This window comes from Salmo salar, unplaced genomic scaffold, assembly GCF_905237065.1.
Source record: "Salmo salar unplaced genomic scaffold, Ssal_v3.1, whole genome shotgun sequence".
In the NCBI taxonomy this organism is placed as follows: Eukaryota; Metazoa; Chordata; class Actinopteri; order Salmoniformes; family Salmonidae; genus Salmo; species Salmo salar.
The window spans coordinates 1-8467 of record NW_025550073.1 but is presented as its reverse complement, the minus strand read 5'-3'; the positions used below and the strand labels follow the sequence as shown (position 1 = coordinate 8467).

Below are 8467 nucleotides of genomic sequence, written 5' to 3'. Positions count from 1 at the left end.
GAAGGTGGTGGAGGAGAAAAGACAGAAAGGAAGGAGACGGGAAGAAGGTGGTGGAGAAGAAAGAGACAGAAAGGAAGGAGACAGGGAAGAAGGTGGTGGAGAAGAAAGAGACAGAAAGGAAGGGAGACAGGGAAGAAGGTGGTGGAGAAGAAAGAGACAGAAAGGGAGGAGAAAGAGAAGGCAGTGGTGGCGGGACCAGTAGGAGAAGGTAGAGGAGTGGGGGGGACAGTAAAGGTGGGAAATCACGGGTGGAGGTGGAGAAGGAGTGTGCTGTAAAACATCTCCCCACACGCAAGAAAGGTCGAAAGAGGGGAGCGCTCAGAGGACGGGTGGTAAAAGAGGGAGGGGGCAGATCAGGGGTGGAGGAGGAGGTTGCAGGGCCCTCTTGGGTTTCCTCTTCCTTCACCTTTACACCCCTGTCTGAGCTTGACCTTACAGGCATGGCCCAGGATTGGGCGATGGAGGAAGGCTTAGCTCCCTGTTTGGGCTCGTGGGGTCCCGGCGGAGTCAGGCAGGGTGGTAGACCTAAGTGTGGAAGTGCGGGGCCCTTAGGGTGAGCGTGTGTCGGGCGCTGCCCCCGCATCCAGGGGGGGGGGGATGGCGACCCACGGGGAAGCGATCAGGAGTGGAAAGGCGTCCCCCGTCGGTCAGGATGGGGTGAGTTTTCTTTGATTTTTGGTGTGGGTTTTGGTTTGTAGATGGGAAGGAGGGAAGATGCTCCCATACTTTTGGTTTTGGGGTTTGGTTGTTATAGAATAGTTTTGAAATGTTTAATGGAATTTGTGTTTGAATTGATTGATTTGTATGAGATTTTTTAGGTTTTGAGCGTAATAAATATATATTTTATAAAAAAAAAATCTGTTCTTATCAGTTTAATATCTGATACGTCCCCATCGACCCCATGTCTCTGGATTTTTCAGACAGGGAGTCATGGACATCCGTCCGGCTCCACGCATCGACCCAGTATTGCAGCCTCCGGGAGCGGTGCAACACTTTTCTCCCATTGTCAAGAAAAAATACATACAAGCTATGTAAAGCAGCTAGCAGAAGAAGAAGAGGAATGAAAAAAAAGAGATCATCCAAGCTGAAACAAATTATACCCCCCCTTCATAGGGTTCCCCGTTTTCCGCCATTTTACTTAAAAAAAAATAAAATAAAAAAAAATAATGGCCAGGGGTTGTGTGTGTGTGTGTGTGTGTGTGTGTGTGTGTGGCGTGTGTGTGTGTGTGTGTGTGTGTTTTTTGGGCCCCCAAAAATACAATCACTTCACCAGGATTGTGTGTGTGTGTGTGTGTGTGTGTGTGTGTGTGTTTTTTATGGCCCCCCAAAAATACATCCTTCACCAGGATTGTGTGTGTGTGTGTGTTTTTGACCCAAAATCAATCCTTCCTTGGGATTGGCTCTGTCTGTCTGTCTGTCTGTCTGTCTGTCTGTCTGTCTGTCTGTCTGTCTGTCTGTACTTTTTACCCACACCCTCGAAAACTTGGAAGAAGTGGGTTCGGGGACCACCAGCGGGGACCCGCCTAGAATGCACCGTGTGTGTCTCGAGCCCCACCTCTGACTTCCATACACTCTGGTTTCTCTTCATTACGCACAAGCCTTTAGCAGCCCACTAAAGACTTCTAGTGGAGAGGACGAGTTCAACGTATTTTTTTGGAAGGGCTTTGCTTCTGGCAGTATCTTGTTCAAAAAATTCAATACCCGAGACTTTTTGCTCCAGGCGTTTGACTTTAAGCCGGCTGACCACCCGGCGTATTTTTCCACTCCAAAGTAGTCGCTCGGGCAGGTGGGTTCAAGCCAGCGATACTGGTTATTCGGGCATTGAACAAATATTCGCACTAGGATTAAAAGAGCTAGTGACCTAACACGGCATTAAGCGACTTTTAAAAAAACACACCCGCCTGTCACCAGGAAGCGTTGGGTGAGGAGGAGCCAACTTTTGCCAAACCGATGAGGTCTGCGAGGCCCAAGAGGCGCCCGAGCGGGTGCAAGGGAGGTCAATTTGTGGGTTGCTCGGCTTCTCGGCCTTTTGGCTCAGATCAGAGTGTAGTTACCTTGTCAGTGCTGCGCCGGAGTCAGAGGAAAACGTTCGTGAGGGGAAGTGTGCTATTTATTTTTGTCAAATCATTATTTATTGTCATTATTGTTGTTTTTGTCTCACCTTGTTTATTCTTTGTCCTGGGTTAGGTGGTGGTTTTGGTGGTGGACTACAGGTGCACCGCACCTGTAGGAGTGAGTTTAAAAGGCCCTCTGGTCTTTTTTCCTTAGTTATTTAATTTATTTGTGTTTTACCCCTGCTTGTCCTGTTTTGCATCTCTCCTCCCCTGTGTATCCTATAGTCCCCTCCTTAGCTCCTCCCATTGTCTTCAGTTGTGTGTTGTCTGCTAGCTGGGGTGGCTTTCTGGCTTGTCGGCCTGCTAGCTTTAGCTTGGCCTGCTACCTGCTTAGGCGTGGCAGGCATTGTTTGTGTTTTTTTCTTTACCCCATCCCCTTTGTATCCTTAGTTTTTTTCTGTTTCTTGTTATTTGTGTTTGCCAACTGAGGACCTTTTGCTGGCTAGCCTGCTGGCTGGTTAGCATAGCCTGGCCTGCTGGTGAGGCCTGCTAGCCTTCGTGTCCCTCAGGTGGGCAGGTGTTTGTTTGTCAGTGTGTCCTTTTTCTCCCTTACCCCCTTGTTCCCCTTTTATTTAATTAATTTGTTTGTTAGTCTTGTGCATTGTTAGTCTTACCTAGTTTGTCTTCCCTTTTGGTTAGGTGCGCACGTGTTTGTTTTTGTTGTAAAGGGCCTCTTGGCTGGGTGGGCCTGCCAGCTGGTGAGCTTAGCCTGCCTCTGGGTCTCTAGCCTTGGATTTGGTTGTGTGGTTTAATTTTTGTCTCTCCCTTTTATTGCCTCTCCCTCTTGTGGAAAATATAAAACAAAAATTCCCCTCTTAGTGTTCCTTCCCATTATTTGATTAGTTTGGTGCTGTGCTAGATGGTTGTTGTGTGTCCCGTGGTGCTGGTAGGCCGGTTAGCTTAGTCTGGCCGGGCCTGCCAGCTTCCTCGGAAGTGTCTTACACCCCTTTCCTTCTTCCCAACCCCACACCCAACCCCTCTCCCTTCCTTTCCCTCCCTTTTTTTCCCTTCCCCTCCCCCTTTTTCCGGTGTTGTTCTTCTAAAAGTGCCTCCATCATGTCACCATCCAGGTTGGCCGAGAGGCACCATGCAGTGCCCTCCTCTTAGGGAAGGGGGAAAATAAATGAGTTATCCCTTATTTCTCCAAAATTCCTCCAGGAGTCGTTTCCATCTGTAATCACTTCCCTGCCCTATACGGAGAAATCTGTTTTGCCAACGCCAGCTTCCTCTGGAGTTCTGGGGCAACTCCAGACTCCCTAACATCCAGGGTCCCCTCCCCATGTTTGAGTACCAAATCGATATATCAAAACCGTATATATGTACAATAAAAACCTACACCGGAGGGCGTTTGCAGTATGGCTGACCAGGTACTACGGCGTGAAACGCTTGTGAAGAATCCCGATGGGGATCTGGACGGGGAGCCTGGAGGGTGACTGTCCAGCAGAGGGAGGATCCTGGGGGCTATGGTGCAGGTTGAAAGCCACATCCCATCCACCATAGTCCTCAGGGAAATAGAGCCATCTATTCACTAACCGCCCAAGCTGTGCCGTGAAAGTATGGTAAACAATCCCTTTCAAGACCTGATAAAAATTCGTCTGCATAGAGGTGTCCCCTACGAGGGTGCACGAACGGGGTCATTGCAACCTCTGTGATGCCTCCCCACCTCATCCGACTCCCTTCTCCTGGGTAGCCCAGTGGGGCCGAAAGGGGAGGGGGGGACCGCGGCCGCGGACCCGACTACAGCGCCAAGGGAGGGAGCGACAGTTACTGCCGAGGAGGTGGTGGTGGGGCGTGGTGTGTTTGTAATGTAGTGGTGGAGCCGGTGGTAGTGGAGGGCGCGGAAGGTGCAGTGGTGGAAAAAGTGGAGACCCCCCCTTTAATCCCCCTCCCCAGATTAATGTGACCCCTGAAGGAGAAAGGGCCGAGGGCCGGAGGGATCTTATACTCTCAGATGGGTCAACATATAACGAATATGTCGGAAGGATATGGGAGGGGGGGTGGAGATTCTGAACTCCCCTCGAAAAATGCGAGGAGCTCTCACCGAACAAGACTGATGAGAAAAAGGGCAAGGTTGGAATGGGAGAGCTCCCAGGGGAGGAAAAACCCAAACCTTCCCCCCCAATCCCCACACAATCTCCTTTTTAATTTTTCCTCCTCTCCCTCCATTGCTTCTCAAAAATAACCTCCTTTCAACTGTTTAAATCTTTTTTACATGTTTTTACTCACTTTTTATCTTTTAACATCCCCTAGTTACTAAAAGACATCAGTTTTACGAAGGTTTAATTCAGATGTGTTTTTATTACAGAAGTGTGGTCTATTTTATCCTCTTATAGGAAATGGGAGGACAAGTGGCAGCATGGCCCTCCATTGGCTAACAAATTTTAATAAAAATACCGGTGTTGCCACTTTTAATCAAACCCCACATGTGGTGGTGAGGGGTCACTGTGGTAGGTGGGCGCTCTTTTAGCCAATTGTACTTTTATGGGGAGGGATTTTAACATGCTAAATGTGTATGGTTTTAACGATAAACATGACCGGTGCGCACTTTTAAAACTTGCAGTCCCACATGCTGGAGGGATCCTCTAATGATAATTGGTGTTTTAATTGTGTTTTAAATAGAGCAGACAGGAAGGGCGGTTTTATTATAATGATTTTCTATGTATTTTTACCCTGCATCCAAAAGAGGAGGCTTCACCTACCAGTTGCGCACCTAACTTCGCATTACTTCATTTACCGACTCCCCCAACTGATGCTAAGCACCCCTGCCTTTTTCTCAGATCACTTACGTTCACCCTTTCACTTTCGAGGGTGTGACTGTGGCTGAATTAACTGTTCCCTTTTAGGGATGATGGTAGTTAGCCATACGGAAGCGGATTCGGCCGAAGTGGCAGACAACTACAGGAACTTCTTTGTTCTCGAGCACAATGGTGGGAATTTAAAGGTGGCTTTCTTTGAGAAAAAAAAAGCAAAAAAATAACGTGGTGACTAAAAGCACTGAAAGATATTTTAACCTTGGCCAACAGGGCTTTGATTTTAACTATGAAATTAAAGTAAAAAGGAATGGCACTTTTAGCTGAACAGAAAAGAAATGGGGGTTATTTTAAGAAAGTAAGGAGGGGGGGAATTGAGGGGGGGGAGAAGTATACAAGGTACTTTTTAAGAAAATAGTTAGTAAGGGTGACAGTGAGGTTTAAAAAAAAAAATAACTTATATTTTTTAACTGTTTGGAAAAGTTTAAGGAAACCATGGGGCGTTTTGACATACTTCAAATTTTACCCAACACACACCTGACAAAAGACTTGACGAGGACAGAAATTAAACCAAGACTAAATAGAGGGTAATCACCGGGGAGGGCTGGCCTCCCTTTGGTTTTATCTACCTTTTGGATGTTTTAGCCTATAACTTTCTGACTGTTTTTCTGACTTTGAATACCTCTCACAGACTACCTACGATTTTAGAGTGGGGATCGTACTCTTTTATATAAGAAAAACAGCCAGGACACCTAAACTACATACCTTTTAAATTTTGATTGTACTTTTTACCAAGGTTTTAACACTCAGAATGTCTTTCTTCACTGGATACCTGTGCCATTCCCGAAGGATCACGACCACCTGATACTGATCCGATCCATCTGTTATGCGAGGAACAGAAACATGCGGCTTGTAGTCCTAAATTTAGATTTTGAAAAAGCCTTTGATCGTCTACTTTAAGAATACTGCAAAAAATGGGTTTCCGGACTTTTTAGTTGGGTGGACTGTCTTTAATAACGGGATATCACCAACAAAATCCTTGTAAATGGGCATCTGCATCAAAAAGAAGCAGTGATACACTGCGGCGTCCGTCAGGGCTGTCCTTTATCTCCCCTTCTGTTTTTCCATTACACTGGCACGGGTCTTGAAAGGGACCCAGCGGATCAGTGATTGGTATCCCGTTATTGCCAATCTTTTTACGTGGGCGTCAATATTTTATGCACCAACCTTTTATCCGTCGACCCTGACACTGACTGATACCGAGCCTCTGGGGCGAGACTGAACGAATCCCAGACAGGCTTTTTTCGACCGTGAGCAGACCCAGACTTGACCAGACTACCACCCACTGTAGAAAGCTAGCGGACATAAGAATTTTCGGGGTAAAAGATTTGTCGGGGGGGGGGGAGGGTAATTGGAGTGGGATCCTGGGGACGTAAGCCCAAACTGATTTTATCCGATACTTTTCGAAGGAGCAAGGTTTTAATCATTAAAGCGGTGATTTTACCTGTGCTTTTATTAATCAGTTCTCTTTATCCCCCTAGGAGAACTCTTTTAGCCCTGGACCGGATGCTGTTTTACTTCTTGTGAGGGGGCAAGTGGGAGAGCTGAGGGGGGGGGAGTGGTCAAGAGGCCCAGGTCCAAGGGGAAAGGCTTGCCTGACCTCTACTTGTTCCTGGGCACCTCCCGCGTTACATCTTCTCTTGCCACCTCCCCGTCCACCAATAAGACCCAGGCCCTCGCAAAGTTCTAGCTGGGATCTTACCTCAGTTCTCTGAGCTGATCCCAGTGCGACCTGCGGGCCCCAGTCTCTTTCCTGCTTCCCACACACCTTAACCATTTTTAACATTTTAAATTGAAAATTCACAGTTTTAACTAAACATGCTCTCTTCTCTCTCTTGTGAGTCGGGAAGTGTGTCCAGTGCAGCGGGCTTGCTATAGGCTAGCCCACGCGGTTCCCAAAAGCTAATGTGGCCCATCCTGCTCTCCTAATCAGCACCGGACCTGGCTCCTGGATGAGTCCCCATAAGATCCTCCCGTTCAGGCATCGTCATCACTCCCGGGGCATGGCGAGAGACATCCCGTGCCCCACCAGAGGAAGGCTGTGGCCAAGAATTCGGTAGGCACTTGCTCTGGGTGCAAGAGCCAGGGACCCATGGAAGATACCCCTAATCTCCCGTGTCTGCCAGCAGGAAACGGCTACCCCCCAGCTCGTGCTTTGGGTGCAAGCCTATTCCACCGCCTCCGCTCTGCCCCTCCACGTGTCTGAAGGCAGCCTGTGGTCCTCCCCCAATCTGCTGGTAGCGAAGGTCCAACCACCTTGCCACCCCCAGGCGGTGGCCTTGGCAGCCCAAGCCCTGGGGTGTTACAAGAAGGAAGGGGCCTCGACCCCGGGGTCCCCCCAGCACCCAATCCCTACGACCTGACTGGCGCTCCGGCGCCTAATCACCTGGGTATCTCCTCGGGCCCCGAAGGGTTCGCAGGAGGAGCAGTTTGATAAGATCCCGACCACAGCCTTTACTAACAAGTGACTTTTTAAATACATTTTTATGTCTTAAAAATGTTTTCCTTTTTAAATCATTTGTACCTTTCTTTTACAGATTTATGTTTTATACAATGAAGTACTTTCATTAATGGTTGTTTTTATTGGTGTAAACAACTACTTTTAACAAATTCAATGTAATTCAAATGCTGTGTTTTATGCCTCCATGCTGTTTGTTTGTGTATAAATGATTAAAAATATAAATATAGTTTTTAAAAACTGTACAATAAAACTTTTCCAAAAGAAAAATCTTTTATCGGTTTAATATCTGATACGTCCCCGGACTACTATAATTATAAGTTTTCGAACAGGGAGTCGAAATGGGGCCTCCGTCCGCTCCACGCATCGACCAGTTATTGCAGTACCTCCGGGAGCGGTGCAACACTTTTCTCCCATTGTCAAGGAAAAAAATACACCTATGTAAAACAGCTAGCAGAAGAAGAGAAGGAATGGAAAACGAAGAATCATCCAAGCTGGAAACAAGTGAACTTCATAGGGTCCTTTCGCCATTTTACTTTAAATTAAAATTCCCATTGGCCAGGAGAGTGTGTGTGTGTGTGTGTGTGTGTGTGTGTGTGTGTGTGTGTGTTTTTAGGCCCCCAAAAATACAATCCCACTTCACCAGGATTATTAATGTATGTGTGTGTGTGTGTGTGTGTGTGTTTTTGGGCCCCCCCAATACTTCACCAGGATTGTGTGTGTGTGTGTTTTTGACCCCCCAAAATACAATCACTTCACCAGGATTGTCTGTCTGTCTGTCTGTCTGTCTGTCTGTCTGTCATTCTGTCTGTCTGTCTGTCTGTCTGTCTGTGACTTTTTTTACCCACAGCCCTCGAAAACTTGGAAGAAGTGGGTTGAGGGGACCACCAGGACCCGGCCTAGAGTGCACGTGTTCTCGGGCCCCACTGCCTCTGACTTCCATACGACTCTGGTTTCTCTTCATTACGCACAAGCCTTTCGCCTTTTACTAAAGACTTCCGTGGAAGGAACACTTACGAGTTCAACGTGTTTTGGAAGGGCTTTGCTTCTGGCAGAGCCCGTATCTTGTTCAAGAGAAATTGACG

General features: G+C 47.5%; 1 non-coding gene and 2 pseudogenes across 1 annotated transcript; all 3 read left to right on the top strand.

Annotated features, from left to right (window-relative positions):
- The first annotated feature begins 836 nt into the window (after positions 1 to 836).
- LOC123739089 (uncharacterized) lies at positions 837 to 995 on the top strand (annotated as a pseudogene).
- Positions 996 to 7631: 6636 nt separating this feature from the next.
- Positions 7632 to 7790, top strand: LOC123739090 (uncharacterized; annotated as a pseudogene).
- A 536-nt stretch (positions 7791 to 8326) lies between these two features.
- LOC123739091 (U5 spliceosomal RNA) lies at positions 8327 to 8441 on the top strand. The gene has a single exon (XR_006767625.1). It is a non-coding gene; the product is annotated as a U5 spliceosomal RNA (small nuclear RNA).
- Positions 8442 to 8467: the final 26 nt, after the last annotated feature.